The sequence below is a fragment of the Falco biarmicus genome, chromosome 6, assembly GCF_023638135.1.
Source record: "Falco biarmicus isolate bFalBia1 chromosome 6, bFalBia1.pri, whole genome shotgun sequence".
NCBI classification, from domain to species: Eukaryota; Metazoa; Chordata; class Aves; order Falconiformes; family Falconidae; genus Falco; species Falco biarmicus.
In genome coordinates, this window is record NC_079293.1 from 32,093,880 (window position 1) to 32,112,783 (window position 18,904).

At 43.9% G+C, this 18,904-nt stretch overlaps 1 protein-coding gene across 9 annotated transcripts in view; it reads right to left on the reverse strand.

Moving 5' to 3' along the window:
• The window catches only part of CYRIA (CYFIP related Rac1 interactor A), a 58,075-nt gene extending 41,822 nt beyond the window's left edge, over nucleotides 1-16,253 (reverse strand). For 7 of the 9 annotated variants that reach the window (XM_056343089.1, XM_056343084.1, XM_056343080.1 and 4 more), the window contains exon 1: nucleotides 15,735-15,865. The gene's annotated coding sequence lies outside the window, so the exon portion shown is untranslated. Of the gene's footprint in view, nucleotides 1-4,222; nucleotides 4,350-15,734 lie in introns of those variants that run through there. The other 2 variants (XM_056343081.1, XM_056343087.1) reach the window with 2 other exon arrangements.
• Nucleotides 16,254-18,904: the final 2,651 nt, after the last annotated feature.

Here is an 18,904-nt window from a genome sequence, read left to right on the forward strand (position 1 = left end):
TAAATTAATTGCAAGTGGGAAAGAAAAAAATTCAGGCTACAACTCTATGGAATAAAAAGAAGAGACTGCTATAGAAAATGAAACAGGACAGAAGTTGTGAAATAGATGCAAGAACAGAAGATAAAACATATTTGATAGAAAATTTAGAATGTGTGTGTTGCAAAACAAAAGAATTGGACTGTTTAAAAAACCTGTATGTTCATCAGAGCACATAACTCTAGTGAGTCAATTAAAAATCTTGAGATCTAACACAGACCAAAAGAAAGGTAAATGAGAAGTTTCTTGAAGGATATTCATAGTTTCACTATTTTTAAGTTAGACCAGTTTGTTCTGTTACATAACTTGGCTTATTTGGAGAAAATTAAGAGTGCTGGCAACAATAAGCTCTCATGTAACAGGTGCAAAATATATTTAAAAAAAAAGCTTACAGACTGTGGCTTGGAAACAGACTATAGCACAGTTACTTTGGAAGCTGAAACACACTCTATATAGAAAAACTAAATTTTGGAAACAAAATCCCAGCAACTATCAAGGAGTATCTCCTGTTCAGCTGAATCATGAAATCACAAAAAACTCTGCAACTTACACAGAATAACTATCCTAAGCACAACTGAAGTAGTATAGCTAGAACTGAAGCAGATTTTTAATAAAATACATATTACATTCTGGAATTCTGCTTTTAACCTTTTTAAAATTTTATCCCAAATATCCAAATTTCTTCCAATCTAAACCAAAATCCAACTAAAACAATCTCAAATGGAATGTAAAACCAATGTCGGTCCAATTAATAGAGTTAATACGATGAACAGGTATGAAATGGACATTAAAAAAAAAAACAAACAAAAAAAAACCTACTATGAAAAAATGCCAGGAAGTACTTCTTGTTCCACAAACAATAACTGTGTGGAACAGGCTTCAAGGCAAGTTCACTGAAGTAAGGCATTTGGACTGAGAGAGATGCCATCAAGTGAGAAAGCAAACGCCATGGGAGAGAGAGGATAAACTTATCTGATGAAAAGAGCTTCAGATTTCCAGTTTTGGGTCTTTAAAAAGGAATATCCCTTTAGAAGTGGAGATAAACAGTCCAAGACTGGTATCAGAGTCTTCCACAGAAAAGCCAGGGGGAAGGAAGAGGGACAACACTTCAACATGTTTATAAATAACTAGATATCGAGATACTCCTTACAGCACTCTGACATAAACACTGCGAAGAAATATGTTTATAAGCAACTGCTCTTCTCCTCAGGAGAATTCATTGGGGTAGAAAGGAAAGTGGTCATTTCTTAAACACCAGCGTGGTAAAAATGGACAGAAATAAGCAGACACTGGAAACTTTAGCAAAAATCTCAATGCTGCTTTAAGGGAAGGATGGCAACAAGGAGGCAAACCATCATATTAATGCAGAAGAGAAAATTCTCTTTTACTGTTTCAGTAATGTCCAGTAAGTCAATTTATCCCTGGTTAAAATGTATTTATACAATGAAACACAGAAGTCAGTTTGGTACCCTCAGTGTAGTAGCCTGGGGGACCTGCTGGGAGTAAAGCTTATTATCCACCCAGGGATTTGAAAAGTCATAGTCCACAACCCATTTGACTTAAAGCAAAACACAGCTGCTACTTTGAAAGTTTCCTGCTGTGTAAGAAATAATTAAGGCTGTATGATCCGTATTCAAAGCATAAATAGCAAAGATTGTAAATTAATTCTACTTGCAAATAAAGAGTTAAGTAAAGTTGCATTACAGAATGGACTACATAATGTAGTTCAAAGGCAAAGCAGAAGAGTTAAGTAACATGAAGTGTGCATGAGAGGCCAGGCTCTGAATCCTAACTACAACAACGTTATTTCCTGTTTTAGAAGTCCTTTACTCAAAAGTAAAAAGTACCTGTTCCAAAATTAAGTGATAAATCTATGTTTTGCTTTAAGATACTAATACTAATTAAAAAAAAAAAAAGGGGAGCAGCAGTAGAACACACTTGTCAATGTATGTACTGAAAAAGTACAGGCTCATTATTTAATATTTATATTAAATGTAAATATTCTACTTAAATATTATGCAGAAAGATGTGAGACATGTTGATAGTAATACAGGTAATAAATAAAAATAACCAGGCAGCTCATCCTTAGAACCTCCTGACCTGAACTTTGATTCTCTCCCCATGCAACCCTCAAACCACAAATCACATCAGGAATTCCCAGCCCAGGAATGGTATTTGGCCCGTCACTGTCCATGTGGGGATCGGGAGCTCAGTTTCTGATTGCTGGACTATTTCCAGGTGGAGGGATATGTGGCCAGCTCACCAGGAAGCCTATGCTATTCCTCAACTACTATATAGAAGAGATGGTGAAACAGACTGAAGCACTCAACAGACTAGAGTCAACTCAAGTCTGTTGGACCAGACCCTGTTAAGTCATTAGGATGCTAATAGCTTTAACACTGCTTGAAAAAAAAACCCACAACAAAACAATAAAAATAAACAAAAAAACCCCAACAAAACCCCCCACTCACACACAAAACCCCACGAACCCACACCCTACAGTTTTTGATAAATTTAAAGTTAGATTTGCACTTCCTTGACAGGAGGCAATCAGACAATTAGAACAGGGCCAAAACATCTGCTTGAGACAGGAATTACCCAGGGAAAACGTAAAGATCATGCCAAGTCAGGTCTGTGCTAGCAGGTTGCTACTGCTCCTTCAGTTGACAGAAGGCAAAGCTCAGGACAGGGGTAAGTTTTACACTACTGCCAGAATATACATGCTCTGGTTGAGGACACTGTAGATGATATCTGCTTACATTTAATTTATTAACTTTGATTTAAAATGTCAGGCCATAATTCTTCATACTTGTTTTGGTGGGGGTTTGTTTGTTTGTTTGTTTTTTCTTTAAACCTGCACTTTCAAATTGGCAAATTACACCTATGTATTCCCTGGGGCTTTTCTTATAAAAACAACATGAAACTCGGATTTTTTATGATTTTAAGTTGCTCTGGATTATTTCTCCAGCTTTCCAGACCCAGCTTCTCACTTTCAGGTTTGATTGATAGATTTTTTTCTCTTAACCTCTAAGCACACAAAGACAATCCTGCCATTGCCTTCCCGAAGAAGCTGCTGAATCCCAGCTTCCTGGAAAGCAGATCTGTGGCCACATGTGTGTCAGAAAATAAAACAGACCAGAGCACATAGCCATGCTCTGGGCTTGGAACCAGTAAGCACGGTACAGCTCATGGCTGTACAAATAAAATCCTGTCACTCCAAAACAGCCTGGCCAAATCCAAATAGCCTTTTGGAAATGGTCCATCATCTCTCCTAACCCCAGAACTGCGTTTGGGCATTATCTGGCAGTGTTAGTTGGCACAGGACAAAACTGTGTCACAAGAGTACCGAAAATGTAACAGTACAGTCGCATACCATATCCATTCCTTATTTAGTTCCTACTATGAACATGCATCACAATTATAGTACCCAGCTGCTTCTGGAGAACATCATTTTTAGAAGTTAATTCTGTAACTGGCCAGCACATTTCAGAACCAAATAAATGTGTAACAGTTGAGCACTTGTGTTTCCACATGTATTATATGCAGCACACATGAAAATCTGCACTCTCTAGGTTTTGGAGTTTTTTAATGTGTTCAGACAGACTGAAAATTAGCATCTGACTTCTTAATTTCAGCAAGCCTGCACTGCTACAACAGAACATTGGTCCTGACTCTCAGCTCCTCTAAAGCGGGCATAGGTCTACTGACAGCATCCTAACGCGCAGCAGCTGAGACGCTGCTTCTTCAAACTTCACCCACATCAGGGTGGTGGGCAAGGAAGAAATTCAGTTAACAAGATCAGCAATTCAGGAACACATCTGTGTTCTTTAAAAAATTCTTAAACTTACATATGTTGTCACAATTTTGTTTCTTTCTTCCAAGTCAGAAATCCCAACTTACTTTAAAAAAATTCATGCAAACCTTCACCTAAAACATCTACCCTTGTTCTGCACGAAAAAAACCCCATAAGCAAGAAGTCTTTGTAAACATAACAGAGGCATGTAAAATTTTTCCAAAGGAAAATACACCTACCATGGTGCAAATCTGGATGCAAATATTATCCTTAGCAAGAGTCAGTGCTTAAAACTTTATGTATAGATAGAAGTGATTATCCAATGTCACAGTGTACTAAAAAAAATTAGTTTTGTCAGTACAAAAACATACACACCTTTACAGAACTGCTTACCTACAGATCACACATGCATCTCCATTCTCAACGCTGCTTCCCTTGAAGTAGTCTTAAAAATGTAACGACGCTGTGTATTGGGTTTGCACAGCAAGGTTGGGTAGCCGGGGGCTACAGGGGTGGCTTCTGTGAGATGACGCCAGAAACTTCCCCCATGATGATGGAGCCAGCGCCAGCCGGCTGCAGGATGGACCCACCGCTGGCCGAGGCCCAGCCCGTCAGTGACGGTGGCAGCGCCCCTGGGACAGCAGATTTCAGAAAGGAAAAAATATCTGCGCAACTTTTAGAATATGTGAGAAACGCCTCTGCAGCCCCCAGGCCAGGGCAGGAGGAGGCCGGGGGGCTCCAGGCGCCGCGGCAGAGGCTCCCCCCAGCCCGCGGCGCAGCCCCCGGCGGGGCAGGCTGTGCCCCCAGCCCACGGAGCCCCCGGGGGGCAGCTCCCCCGCCGCAGCCCGGCAGGGCCCCACGCCGGGGCAGGGGGTGCCCGAGGGAGGCTGTGACCCGCGGGCAGCCCGCGCTGGAGCAGCTCCGGGCAGGGCCCGTGGCCCCGCGGGGAGAGGAGCCCGGGCCGGGGCCGGGCTGCGGGCAGGGCCGGGGCCCCCGCGGGGACCCGCGCCGGGGCCGGCCGGGCCTGAGGGGCTGCGCCCCGCGGGGGGACCCACGGCGGGGCCGGGCGTGGGGAACTGCAGCCCGGCAGGGCCCCAGGCTGGGGCAGCCCGTGGAGGGCCCCCTGCCCTGGCAGGGCCCCGCGCTGGGGCAGGGCAGGGTGTGAGGAGCCTCCCCCGGAGGGGCAGGAGCGGCAGGGACAGCGCGGGAGGGACTGACCCAGCCCCGGGCCCGCCCTGCGCCGCGGCCGGGAGGAGGGAGAGAAAACCAGGGGTGAGGTTGGGCCGGGAAGAAAGGAGGGGTAGGGGGAAGGTGGTTTTAATATTTCTTCCTACTTCTCATTATCTTACTCCGATTTGATTGGCAATAAACTAATTTCCCCAAGTTGAGCCTGTTTGCCCTTGCTGAGCCATCTCTCCCTGTCCTCACACCAACCCATGAGCCTCTCTCGTGTTTTCTCTCCCCTGTCCGGCAGAGAAGGGGAGTGACAGGGTGGCTTGATAGGAACCTGGCATCCAGCCAAGGTCAACCCACCACAGCACAGACAAAACTGCCCATCATTTTATAAAACCTTGACAAACCATTTGTAACTGTTGGAATATTGGCTGCCAATCTGGTCCAGGGAGTCTACCATCTGCTTCAGCCTAATAGTCCCAGATGATGAACAGCCACACCCTAATTTACCTGGCAATACTTTAATCATAGTGCCTTCAATGACAGGTACAATTTCTGTCTTTCAAAAAGATGAAAAGATGACACATCTACCCCAACACTGACATCCACACTCAACTGAAGACAGTCACTCCAATTAAACAGAAAACTCACTATCAAGATCCTCAAAGAAAAACAACCAAAAAGCCTCCCACATATGTGAAGTAACAAATTTATTAAATCCCAGCTATGATAATACTGCTGGCATGAGACAGACATCTGTTTCTTACAGATCTTGGCGTACATCCTAGTTCTGATATAGAAAAATAAAATTAAAAAAAAATAGCCTGAAAGTAAAAGAAAAAAGTGACTTTAGATCCAGAATTAGTATGGTCCTTTTGCTCTGTTCCCAGGATACCTATACTGACAGTAGAAAAGGATGCTGATAGAAAATGACTGCTCATTACTGAAATCTTCATTTTCTCCAGCTCCCTTAGAACTCCTTGACAAAATTCTTCATTTCATAAGAAGGTAAAAGTTTGGGTCAAAGATCTCCACTCTTCACAGCTGTCAAAGAAAAAAAGTCTGGTTTCTACAGGTAGATCCATTCGGCTGTGGTTTCTAAAACATCTGGTGTTGGACTGAGCAAGGAAAGAGACAGCTGATTTACGTGCCCCCATACCAAATCATTTCACAGCATCAGTAACTAAAGGGAACATACAAGGCTGACTAAACCCAAGCTGATCAATACTGTGCATCATTGACTCAGAGATGGCTTTGAATGCACGCACATACATCAGCTGGCAGCATGGTTGAAGCTGACAGTTTGAGACTGCCCTGATGCTAGCTGCACACTCTGATGATGAACCAGGAGCCCGTTAAACACCACCTAGTAACCCATGGCAGAAGCTGGGTGGAACTTAGAGCTGTTACTGTCTTAGCTCTATGTAGAAAATGTGACCCAGATCAGTGGGAGGGCTATGCTTTTTGTCAGAATATGTCAAAGGAAGTTGGGCAACTCTTGCTAAATTTACCATACACTGCAAGTCAATGTAAGACTGCACAGCAAGTGGGCTTAAGGACTTCTTGAGCCACAGAAAGGCATCAAGATATCCAGATTTGATTTCTGGGCAAGTTTTCTGAGAATCACCGGAATGGTCTGTTTTCTGAAAAACTGGAAATGAAACTGTTAACAGTGCAAAATTAAGTATTCAACTTTGGCATGCCCACCTACTGTCACTGCCCAAGATGGGACAATACCACAGACAGTCATTCTTCAACCACCGGCAGGAAAGTGTCTGCAGGTTTGGGGGATGGCTTAATCCCCGAGAACTGTGTTTTTTATCTTCTTTCCAAACCCATCTATATCCAACTTCCCTTCAAAATGTCTCATCCCTAGAGGGAGGGGGGGGGGGGGGGGGGGGGAGTTATTGGAAGAATGAAGCTGAAGGAAATGCTACCACATACTCTGCTAGTAATACCACATTAAACACAGAAAGCAGAATGTCTTGTACCATGTACAAGAAACAGAGCTACCTGAATAACCTCACCCTGTAATCCTGTTCTTCTGATTCTCTCTAAAGTGAGTCATATATAATTGTCACCAAGTGTTTCATGCTGAACTTGTCACTAGAAAATGTATTAAAAACTGAAGGATAGAAGGCATGTAATATATTTGCATTTGCTTATCTACCATCTCCTATCTTTGTGTGAATGTCCTATCAATAGTATGTGAGACTCTTTGGGAAACAACTGTAGTGACAGTATGATGCAGAGCAGCCATTAAAATTATAGTACTTTCTGCTGCACAAGTTTCCACACGTGTACCACAGCACCCCAGTGCCCACCAGCTCACTCCACCTTCCTTTCCTTCAGCAGCTCTACAAGACAGTCAGGGAAAGTAACTAATGATCTGACTTACTAGATTTGGTGCTTTTTTGAGAGAACTGTGTAAATTTCATTAGCTCAGTGCTAGGGAAAGGTAAATAACATACAGAATTCCTTATGTATCAGGCAAAAAAGAAATAAAAGCCTTGTTCTTTTATCAATAGAAAGAAAAAAATCATTGTTTCTGCCTCAATAATGATATTAAGAGTTAAAAGCCTAAATCATAAGGACTCCTACCCATGAATCGCTAAGGAATTAAGGAATTATCCATCTCCTCTCCATGCACATTGATGGGATCAAGAACCTGTAAGAACTCCCACCTCCTGCCCAAGCACAGGCAAGAGGGTGCATCAGCCAGACCATCACTGTGTACACAGAGCCACACACAGCACACCTGCACACGTCTTCTGTGGAGTCAGGGAACGTACCTGGTGGCCTTACAGGTACCTATCATTGATTCAGAACCACCTTGCTTTCCCTCGGCTGTTTCTGTGCAGTCATTCTGAGTTTGTCTGAATACTGCAACTTAATATTTGACTGCTTTGTTTCAGAGTGATCCTGAAAACAACTGAATTCCATTACAGAGTTATGCTTGCTGGGTCATAGCCCACGCATTAGGAGTTAAAATACAGATAAGCATTTTCAGGGTCAGAGTCTCTGTCCTTAAAACATTTTTTTTTTTTTTTTTTAAGGAAGGAAACAGTCTGCCCTGATTATCAGATCATTATCAGGCCAGATCAAATGGCCAAAACAGCAGAATTCAGTAAGGAGTTCAGAACAATCCCATCCATTTTTGAAGTCTAACATTGCTCTTACACAGAAAATGGAATCTGTTAAATAGATATATTTCTTATTGTTAAAGATACCATTTGTTCCTTGGAAGCTTTGAAGTATTACCAAAGCGTATTTAATTCTCTTTTGACAAATGTTATTTCCATATAAACATGTAGAAACAGAAATATAAACATGTATTTCTTTAAAAAGTAGTATTTTAATCTGTAGGTGTCCCTTTGCCTTATGAATAAATTAGAAGACAGTGAATAACAGCGACCGCGAAAGTACAAACACTTTATTACGACTGTGGTGACTCAGACTGCCAGGATTTGGCAGCCCACAGTGTTCCTCAGCAGCAGAACAAAAGGGGATTTTTTTTGGTGGATTTACTTTTAGTTCAGTAAAGGACAACATGATACTGTCTGTGCCATAATGAATCAAAATCTCAGTAAAACAAAAGCGCAATTAGTCAGATCCCAATTATTTTTTGTCTCACAGTATAAAAATGGACAAGCAGATTATCTATACCTTTAAGGCCTCTAATATGTGTGCTCTGTCCCTGTCCTTCAGGGAAAAAAAAGTAAAAGTAGTAACATCATCTTGTTGCAGAAATACCAGTAAGTTCTATAGGCAACATATTCCCAGAACACTTCAAGATCAAGAAATATTTTCTATTTTCCTCCTGAATACAAGAGATGTTGATACAAAATTCTAAGTGGATTTTTTAACACCCTCTCTAATTAAAAACATAAGTCCTGTAGACCTAAGTATCACGCTCTAACAAAATCTCTCAAGTATTCACAGCATGAAACACATTTTGAGACTCGTTTTCCAGCATCCCCATCATGATCTCATTTGGAACAGCAAACCGTCCCCGCAGTAATTGGTATTGCAGAGCTCTGCTGCAGCACAGCCTTGTGAGAGGGTGAGGGAAGTGTTCCAGTCCTATGGGGCATTTATGCTTTAATAATAAAAACATAGGAAAAACGATTACATAATATCAGCTCCCATTTCCTCTGCCACCATCAATTATTAGGGAGATGATTACAGACTAATTTCCAGAAGCTTCTAAAGATGCCGAAGACCATCATGATATCTTTATCTGAAGCAGTCAGTCACCAACAGTCTTACAGATGATCCTTGAAGCAAAACACAATTAAAGAGCAATACAGCACGAGGAGTCAGACCACGTATATGTGGGTGGGAGAAAGTATAACCAAGACAAAATTAGACTGTTCCTGGAAATAAAACATAACAAATTTAACAATCTAGCCTTCCAAAATCTAAACAGGTTTGAACAACTCTGAGGAATACTATAATTTTTTCCCCTCATCACTGCCTTCCTCAATCAATTTCCACAGCATTAAAGGAACCCTCTCTGAAAAATTAGGACCAGCAAATAATCTGTAACAAATAAGTACGACTGTACATCTCTCACAAAGGCTATTTAAACACAATTCTGGAATCATTTTACTGGAGACAGGATCACATGGATCAGTTACCAGAGAGAATTTTCCTTCTTCAAAACCAATTCAGCTCCGTAAGTGCCACCATCACTCAGCATTTCCATACCAGCTAACAACCAACAGTAATGAATTTTTGCCCCACAGCTCCACACTGCTATTAATATGTATGAGAGAAACCAGAAAACGAACTTTCTCCCCCTCTTCCCAGAAAGCTATTAACTCAAGCTAACCTTTCAGACTTAATCTGAGGCAGCTGCAAAATGAAAATTGTAATGATCAAGCTAGGTATCAAATACACTCACAATAAAGAAAATAAAACAGAAAGCACGTTTTCTTTAAAATGTCTTTGGGAAACAAAGAAAACAACCTCTTCCTCCCACTTCTCAGTCTAACCACATTCAGCCTAAACAGCAATAGTCTTAGGGCACTACTAGTTCAGTTGCAGAGGCAAATAGTGTTGAGCTGTCTTAAAATATCCCACCTTCCCAGCAGGTGCTAGTCCAAGCATGACATGGGTCTTCTGACCATCTTGCATCTGCTAGCCAAGCATTGATGCAGTAGATGTTGTGAAGCATCTCAACAAGGACAAGATGCTTGTGTTGGACCTGGTTTGATTCAGTTGTCCAAGTTGTGCACTAACCCCAAAATGAAGACTTTCTCCTGAAGGGAACCTCAGTCTTGCCAAACTCCAGCCTTTCTCCCCCCAAAAATCTACACTTGTCTTAGATTTACTAGTCCATGTGAGACTAGAAGCACAAAGTGGACTCTCAGAATTTTGAGCACAGCTACAATAAACTCGTGTATATAATGGAAATTAAGATAACTGGGATAGCAAGCAGGAAGCCATCTAACTTAACAGGAAACAAAATTGTGAAGGCTGTACCCTAAAAGTCACCTACTATAAGCTCAAGAGGCACCCATGTCATTAAAAAGGGTTGGAAAACCCTCAGGCCTCCCCAGGAGCAAGATACAAAGTAATCCCTTTCACAAGCTGATGAGGAAAGGAATCACGCCATTCTGAAGTTTTGGATGAGAAGGCAGAAGCATGCCCCCAAGCACCTTCGAGCAATTTAAAAGCATCCGGAAAGCAAACACAGAGGAAGTAAAAGTGGGTGGCAGGCTCTTTCCAGGTTGAAAGGCATGCCAGGCTAGTGCCCTAACCCACTGACTACAGTCTGCCCTAGATTATTCCTGCTGAAACTATGGAATGGGAAAATACGTACTGGGTGAAAGAATGAAACACCCACAGAAATCCTGATTTCCCTGCCCTGAATGCCTTAATCACAGGGCAGGAGTCACTCTCCCCCTTAGCCTAATTAATTTTTTTTTTTTTTCAAAGTAACACAGCTGCAGGTGAAATAAAGGACAGTTTATGACAAGCTGCTTGTTGCACTCTCCCGGGAAGAGAGAGATGTGAGCTCAAGTTGCTTCAGGGTGAAAAGACGACAGAGGAACAAGCTTCACACTTCATGCAGTAAGAGATTCAGTAAGATGCAGTAAGAGATGTAACTAATACACCACCAAATATATGGTGAAGAGGGAGAGAGAAAAATCATTGCAAATGCTTCTTCCTCAAGTTTGAGAAAATAGCTTACGCTTACTTATTTCCCAGCAAAGCAAGCTTTTCAAATCCTGAGGGAACATTCCCATCTCAGGGTGCCATAGGCAGTTAGGCAGGAGAGAGATGCCATTCCCCACAACAGTCACGGTGGTAACAGCTCCGGATGGGTGTAGAAATGAAGCTCTGTGCAACTAATTTTCTTCACAGCAAAAAATACAACAGTGTGCTTTCAGACAGGAGTTTTAAGAACATCAACCTTAGCTTTGAGGCATCTAATTGTAAAATAGGCCACTCAAATAATTTATGAATTCAGGCTGCAATACAACAGGGAGAAGGTTTCCCCCCCCCCAGTCCCATAAATTATATATAAAAGAAGCTTCTAACAACTACTTAAATATTAAGTTAAAACTATGTTTATCAGAGAGATATAGGAGAGTACAGAATGGCTTTTATCTAAAATGTCAGTGTAAGTCTCCATACCCCCTTAAAAACACTGAACCACCTCCATAGCGTTATTAAATTGCACGAACTCCAATGCCTAGATAGGACTCAGTCATCCAGAACTCACCACAAACACGGGACCAAACTCAAGATCCCAGTATGCTCCATGCCATAATCTAGACATGACATTTCCAATGCCACAGCAATGCTCTTTGACAGGTCTGAGAGACATATGTTCATGAATCACATTTATTAACTTAAGATTTTAACCAAACTAGACCAGCATCTGACAGGCACACTAACGCCACAGTTTGCGCTGCTACTGGAACCTTCAAAATAAACTTTGCACATTTTACGAACTTCACAAATTCGTTACACAGATTTACTCATAAATAAGCTTCAGACTTATGCATTAGCTTCACCTTTTGCACTGCTGGTCATCCAACCATGATGTTAAAAGTCAACCTGTCCATTGCCACTCCAAACAGCCCTACAGAAGCATTATCACGGACACAAAAAAAAAGGATAAAATGCACGAAGAAGTCCATAGAGTAGTGGTTTTCTAGTCTGTTGACATGTTCATAAACTAGACAAGAATATTTCAGCCATTAACATGCAAAAGTAACCACTCCTCAATTAAGGTAAGCCTGAGTGATATTTAACCTAATGTCAACAAGAAGATACCAACCAGGAGATTCCTTCTAAGCATTTAAAATCCACAATATTTTCAAGCACCTGTGTGTCAGTGGTGCAGTGGGTCACATCTGTCCTAAAAGGTATTTGTCCTGTATCTGTTACCGTTATTTTTCATGTAGAAGCGACTACTGCTACCAGTTTAAATCAAGAACTTGTACCAAGAAGTATATAAATACAGAAAATAAGACACACTTTCATTTCAATTGCAAGTGTGAATTGGAATTCTGTGAAAATAGCAGAATGGTAAATTCAGAGCTTCACAATAATAGAACCTGTGCATTTCACATCATTCACATCACTCTCATCATCATTCACACATGAGTGCATAGCAGCTTCTATTACAATTTTAATTTAAACAACAAAATTCAAATTTATGACTGTTTTCTGCAACTCCCAAGCTGCACCATACATTAAATATTTTAATTCATGCCTCTCAAACTGTTTTCTCTGATTTAATGTTACTGTTTTGCATTTCTAGATAACATTAGTAGAAAGAATCCTAGAAGAATGATTGATAATATTGAAACAGTTCCAAATACATATTAAATTCAGTACAGATGAAACACTAAGAGGTTTCCTTCAAATCAACATATATTATTAGTATGCATATTCCGCTGGCCACTGATGTTATAGGTCACATTGACATAACTCAGTTTGTATTCAGGGATTTAATAGGAAACCTAATGATGTCTGGATTGCACACAGGTTTTGGATGTAGAATACTATTTTTCTGTTTTGTATAAAATGTGAACTGAATGATAAGTTCATGTGCTACTGCATGCATTATGCATCTAGTGCTAAAGAATGCCAGTGATTCTACAGAAGTCTTTTATAGTTTCTCTAAAAACTCTAATTAAAAAGGACATTTGGAAATACATATAAATATGATCAATTAAAGTGGTCTTATTCATAGTATCTGTACACCTATAAAATATGATTTCTGTTAAAAGTATGTGAACTGTTAATTGTCTAAATATAATCTTGAATTTTTGACACACATTTTAAGCTCTCGTTTTGTATAACACATAACATTTGGAAATCTGCAACATACTGCACATGCAAATACTCAATGTCTTTGTGAGACGACCATATTGCTGAGGACAAGATATTTCAGCCTGACAAAACACTGTCAAAAAATGATGTCATGAAGACAAGCGAAGCACACTAACAATGAATTATCTTCCCTGCACTGTAAAATTCACTAATAGACTCGCTATTATGGCAAAATGACATCTGCTGACAGTAACTATGCAGTAGTATCCAAGATGATCACCATTTTTCCTTTGTAAATTAACCAAGTATTTTTTATTCTAATTACTAGCATACATTGTCTTTTTAATCATTTGTGGTTTGTTTATTTTCTGTTTTTAATAAAGAACAAGTTCACAGAAAAAACAAAAGTGTTGCTGCAAAAACAGCAGAGAAGGGTAGTGAAAAAGTACAGAGCACGATACAATAAAATATTGGGCAGTCATTAAGAAACTGTATAAATCCCCCAGAGAACCTCACTTACACTTGCCATAGTTTACATTTAAGTGAAACCTTAAAGAACAGACAGACTATACTATAGTGGTTCGAACTGAAGCCAAAGAATTTTATTCTTCGTCACTACTTTATGCTTTTTATGAATTTAAGTCAAACCCTTCATGCTGTTCCCATAATCTGTAATTTCATTTCCGTAAAACATTTTTTTTTTTAAAGGCTACCCTCGGAAAGCTGAATTCATGAATAGTAAGGCTTTATCATTAGTTTTTAATTTGGGGTGGGGGGTGGGGGGGGTAGGGGTATTACAGGCGAGTAGACAGGAGACAGACACAAGAAATTACAAAGTTTACTCCTTAAAAAAAAATACAGTACATTGCTGATGTATAAGTCTTCCTTATACGTTGTAAAAATACAAAAGTTAACAGAGAAAAGGGAAGTATGAGCTTGGTTCTTCCTGGTGTAATCTGAGTTGGGGTATTTTTGTAGAGCAGTGCTGAGCATGTTAAATTCTTTGCCCACAAGGCAACCTCATGTCACGACAGCGTTTCATTCCAGATTTCCCCACCTAAGAGTTCAGAGCCAAAGCCGTTCCCATTTTTTTCTGGCCTTGCAGATGGTGACAACAGGAGAAGCAAAGCAAAACCATCCCTGTCCCCCCTTGAACTTACCCTTTCCCTTACACACATACACTGCCTTTAGGAGCCAGTAAACAAAAATGAGGGTGCAAAGATGGGCTGTATGGCAACCAAAGAATACCAGGAATAGCCTGGAAACATACCCGCACCACCACCCTCGCACGTTAGCAGCAATACCACCGAAAGCATGGGAAGTTAAAAGTCTTGCTGCGTTGCCAGTGGATTATGGAGCATTCGATTTTACACAGTGGCATCATGCATTGCCGAGACCTTAGCATAACAAAACCCAGATAAATAAAATTAAAGCTAAACGGTCTGGAAATTAAATTACGGGAAAAAAATAATAGGAAAAATAGATGCAAAGCATGGTGTCTGTTCACTGTAACACACCCCAACACAGACAGCGATTTGAACGAGATGAAAGCAGTATTACAGATCGGGTTTTTCATCTCGTGTCCAGGTACATCCCTCTGGAAGCACCACGTTTATAGCGCCCTGTGTCCAACAACGACCACCAGCTGGAACGGAAAGTTTTCGGTATTACCAAAGTTGTGAGCTTAATCCCCCCCTCTCCCCCCACTACAGCACCGGAGCACCTACTCCAGCAAGGCACCCAGGACGTGTTCGACCGACCTCCTCGGCCAGTGCTAGAGTTCAGCCAGGCTTCCCTGGCGCGGCTGCAGGCGGAGACAGGTCCCCTCGGCTCCGGCAACCACGACCCGGTGGTTCCCAGCGGGCAGGGCCTGTGCCCGGGGGCAGCGTCCCCCCGGGCTGGGGCAAGGCCAGCCGGGGGAGATCCACCGGGGCCCGCACCGCAACCGCTGCCCTTCCAAAGGCAGCCGGCAGCCGAGGCGAAGCGAGCCCTGCCGGCGCTCACCGCCGCGGCGCTGCCGGGAGCCGACACCGCTCTGGGGCCGACGCCTCCCCGGGCAACAGTTGGCTGTGCCCCCCGGCCTCCCTCCGCCACCGCCTGCCCGCGCCGGCCCCGCCGCCAGCCCCGCCGCCAGCCCGCCCCCGCGGGGCACCGGGCCGCCCGGGGAGGGGTGAGCCCGCATCACGGAGCGGGCACAAAGGCGGCTGCGAGGGCTCAGCGCGGCGGGGCGGACCGCGGGGGAGAGGGGAGCCCTCCCGCGGCAGAACGCCCAGGGGCTGCGGAGCCCCGTCCCCGCCCCGCTGCCGGCGCGGTCGGTGCGTGGGGCGCTGTGGGCACGACCGGCAGATGCGGCTCAGCCCGCCCGGCCCCGCACAGCCCCCGGGAGGGCACCCGGCCTCGCCCCGCGTCCCCCCACCCCGCCCCGCCCCGCGCTTACCTGAGCCGCCCGTCGCCGCTCGCCGCTGCACTGACCCACGTCCATCCCCCGCGCCTCAGACACCGCCGGCTGCGCTGCGCGGCCCGGCCCGGCCCAGCGCCACGCTCGGGCCCGCCCCGCGGTGGCTGCGTGCGGCTCCTACCGGCGGCCGGCCCCGGGCGGAGGGCGCGGCTCCCTCGGACCCGCCCCCCGGCGCCGCGGGCTGGGGCCGGGGGGGCGAGGTGCCCTCCGACGGCCGCGGGGGCAGGAGCGGGCGGGGCGGGGATCGCGGGGCGGTGGCGAGGGGGGGGCAGGAGCAGTGCGGCTCCGAACAAGGGAAGCGGGGAGAGGAGGCGGCGGGGTAGCGGGGTCCGCCGCCTCCGCGCAGCCCGCAGGCGGGGACCCTCGGGCTCCCCAAAGCGCGCAGCTCCTGCCCGCGCTGCTCCCCGCGCCCGGGGGCTCGTCACTGACCCAGGTCCGCCCCGTTCCGCCGCGATCCCGGCCCCGATCCCGGCCGCTGGGCTGGTGTTCTTCGGGGGAGGGGGGGCCGGGACTGCGTGTGTTCAAACGCTGGCGTTCAGCGGGGCTGCGGATGCGTTTTTTGTTTCTGGCTTTGCAGCAGGCAGCACTTCCTCCAGACGTCAAAAGCAGATCTGAGCCCCTTCACGGCTCGTGAAAATACTTGGTACTTCCTCTTGCTGCTGCGAGGGTTAAGTAAGGTTAAAGTTGCAAAGAGCGCTACGAAGCGCTTGGTTTCCCCCTTCCCCAAAAGCCGGGCTGTGAGTCATTTACAGGAAGACAGAAAGAAGGGGGAGGGTGGGGGGAAGGGAAAAAAACCCAACAACCTACAAGGAACAATATTGGAAGTACCGCATGGAAATATCTGGTTATTTATTCATACCGGAGTTTTGCTTGCCGAGCTCTTTAAATGTGAGAAGCCGTGATGCTGACCACAAAGCCATTACAGCACCGTGCCAGTGAACCTGAGAGTTTGCAGCAGTGGTTTGCTGGGGGCAGATGCGTGGCAGAAAGGGCCTGTGCACACCCAGAGGTGTGATTCTCATGAATACGGCAGGTTTTGAAGCGCTGTGAAGCCGAGTGGTTTGATAGAGCTGCAAGTGCATAGGGTACGCTGCTGACTTGACCCTCTGGCCCGACGCGGCCGCTGAGCACGTGTCCCACAGCAGCATCGCTTGCACGCTTTAACTTCTTGCCTTTACCCAGGCTGTATCCAGATGTCCTTGAATTGTTCTTCTTTGGTCTGAAAATTCCAAATTTTCTAGTTAGAAAATAATTCAAGCGACATACTTAGTCTATTAAAAGGCTTGGTGTCTGTTGCTGTAGCACATGTTTTATATAGCTACCCTTGCAGCACCCAGCTTACTAGAACCAAGCTGCTGGCTTGCAATTTTTGTTCGAGTCTCCAAGTACCTTTTAAAAGAAGTAAATAGGGTTGCTTCACTTTCAAGCAGGAGGAACAGTCACATGGAAAACTTGAACCAGGAAAGAGAACTGAACCTCAGGTTCCCAGCTAGCGGCTTAATGTCCCCTTTTATTTATTTTTCTGGGACATGCCTTCTGACTGCTGTATAACGGACATGTCTTCAAGTGGATGCTTTTACAAAAAAAGAGGCAGCTGTCACCCATCATTTGGAAGTATTCTGTCTCTATTAGTCCATGTTATGTATGCTCTCAGACTGTCTGTAATGAATGCATCGGGGACTTAGCCAGAAGAATATTTTGATTCTGGATATGCATAGTATTTAAGAGTTAGAAAAGTCCAACTTTTTTTGCTGCCAAAACAAAGGGACTGTTATGTATTGATGAAATGAACTACGGAGCATCTGCATAGCTTTAGCATCACATACTGCTGTAAGAGCGAAGTTGAACAGCCTGTAGGGGGAATGGCAGGCGAGTGATAGATTTCAGATTCTCAGCTTTGGACAATGACGTTAGAGACCAGGAAATAATTGTTTAACCGGCTACTTGCATATTAGCCAAGCCACAGTAACTGTCTGTGTGAAGCTGTTGTCCCAGTGCTGGGCAGATACAAATTCAGTTTGAGGCACATCGGTAGGGTTCAGATTACTCAATAAAGTAATCTCTCATCACTTGAATTCTGTGAGGAATCTCACATAGCACCCAGTTTTTGCTTTGAAGAGGTGCAAAATTCCCATAAAGTTCTGTCACATTTCTACCAGCCCCATCCCAGTATTTCAAACACCCTAAACTTTCCCAGATTAAAGGATGTGCTTGCATTTACACAGGTGAACTGTGCCTCTAAACTTAGGTGTACAGACACCTGCATGTTTTTAGACATAAATTAGGTGTCTAATCTCCCCATAAAGCCAGGAGTAGGGTCCAGGCCTGGTACTTTCATCAGGTTGTCTCACACATCGCAAGCAGCAGGTAGATGCCTATAATCAGTTCTCTGGTGAGCAACACAATGGATCAGCCACTGAGAGGCTGTGTTATCACAGCTCAAAGTATACCCAGGCTCTGTTCATCCAGGCTCTGATACACAGACAGGGTGATCAGAAACTTTCAGGGCTTTTTCAGAAGTGAGTATCTTGCTTTTTTTCCTACTGTTCTTCCAGAAGCATCAGATCTCCGGTAGGTCCTGTGACCCACAGAGGTAGCTCAGGTAGCTCAGAATGCCCATTGCTGCACAAGTGAATCTGTCTTCACTACAGTGGAAACGTAGACACCTAGCTGAAGACACCTGCATACAGACATTTGAAATTTAGGAGTCTGAATCTCACACTGAATCCCATCCAAATCCATTTGCAATCTCACATCTCAGGGGAATCTAACACATTTTATTTCATAGTTATGGCAATGTATGCACAACCAGTTGCCATGGCTCAGCTGGGACATAGCAGCATAACAGCAATCTCCTGATTTTTTAGATGCTGGCCTTATAACATCTGTTTTAATTGGAATGGTGACATAGAGCTGCTTTTTTTTTTTTTTTTTTTTTTTTTCTTCTACAGAAATGGTTCATAAGTCATCTACAATGTTGGCAAATGCTCGAATTTTTATCTACCTGGAACAGATTTGTCTAGTCTTTTGTAAAGTATGGTGCCTTGCAAGTCTTGAAACTAATGGTTTTATGCAGAATTGCACTAACAATCATCTGGATGCAACCAGCAGTCTCAGAACAGATGGGAACATGAGTTTTCAGCTTTTGA